Source organism: Balaenoptera ricei, chromosome 4, assembly GCF_028023285.1.
Source record: "Balaenoptera ricei isolate mBalRic1 chromosome 4, mBalRic1.hap2, whole genome shotgun sequence".
Lineage (NCBI taxonomy): Eukaryota > Metazoa > Chordata > Mammalia > Artiodactyla > Balaenopteridae > Balaenoptera > Balaenoptera ricei.
The window spans coordinates 107888319-107889801 of record NC_082642.1 but is presented as its reverse complement, the minus strand read 5'-3'; positions in this window follow the sequence as shown (position 1 = coordinate 107889801).

Here is a 1483-nt window from a genome sequence, read left to right as displayed (position 1 = left end):
TTAAAAGAGAAAGTCAGTATGAGCATTTGTATTTATTCAGAAATAAGTAGAAAAGAATGCTACTATTTGGTAGCTTTCCATTGAATGGGCTACAAAAGTAAATGAAATTATGAAATGAAAATGAAATAAAAAAAAGAAACTGAAAGAACATAACTTCCGTAGTGCTAATTAATAACTCAAATTATTTCTAGAGCAATTTATTAGGTATACGTTAACCATGGATGTTTACAATGATCTTAAGAAACTCTCAAACTAAATTTTTTGATCAGATAAAATGTTGTATTGAATAATATGTGAAAAGAGTGAGCTTTTGTCAGAAATATTTCATTGTTGTACAAAGATTTCATTGCAATAAAATTTTATTTGTATTCGAAGAGAATGGAAAATTCAGAAATGTATTTTTCTAAATGAATAAAGGAAATTAAAATGGCATTCTGTTAAAAGATATCTCATTTTATGACATTTTGACTAGGTCAAGAAAACTGGAATTATAATGTACCTCATCTACTCAATATCCTACTACTATTTGATGGGAAATATTTTTTAAAACAACTCAACTAGAGTTAACTCCTTAAAAAGAATCTTGAAAATAGGATTCTCCCAAAATATTGTTTGTATTAGAGTATATTTTATAAGAGAAATGAAGCACTTTTGGAAAACAATAAATCATGCCTAAAATTCCCATTCACTCTCACATACTCTTAATAACTAAAATGATGTAGAAAAGTCCTTCCTACTTGGCTACATAGATTGCTCTTCTCAGTGATGTCAAGAGGTCATGTGGTTTTTTTTTTTTAAACAACTTTATTGAAGTATAATTGCCTTACAATGGTGTGTTAGCTTCTGCTTTATAACAAAGTTAATCAGTTATACATATACAATATGTTCCCATATCTCTTCCCTCTTGCATCTCCCTCCCTCCCACCCTCCCCATCCCACCCCTCTAGGTGGTCACAAAGCACCGAGCTGATCTCCCTGTGCTATGCGGCTGCTTCCCACTAGCTATCTATTTTACATTTGGTAGTGTATATATGTCCATGACACTCTCTCACCCTGTCACATCTCACGCCACCCCCTCCCCATATCCTCAAGTCCATTCTCTAGTAGGTCTGTGTCTTTATTCCCGTCTTGCCACTAGGTTCTTCATGGCTTTTTTTCCCCTTAGATTCCGTATATATGTGTTAGCATACTGTATTTGTTTTTCTCTTTCTGACTTACTTCACTCTGTATGACAGACTCTAACTCCATCCACCTCATTACAAATACCTCCATTTCATTTCTTTTTATGGCTGAGTAATATTCCATTGTATATATGTGCCACATCTTCTTTATCCATTCATCTGTCGATGGACATTTAGGTTGCTTCCATGTCCTGGCTATTGTAAATAGAGCTGCAATGAACATTTTGATACATGACTCTTTTTGAACTATGGTTTTCTCAGGGTATATGCCCAGTAGTGGGATTGCTGGATCGTATGGTAGT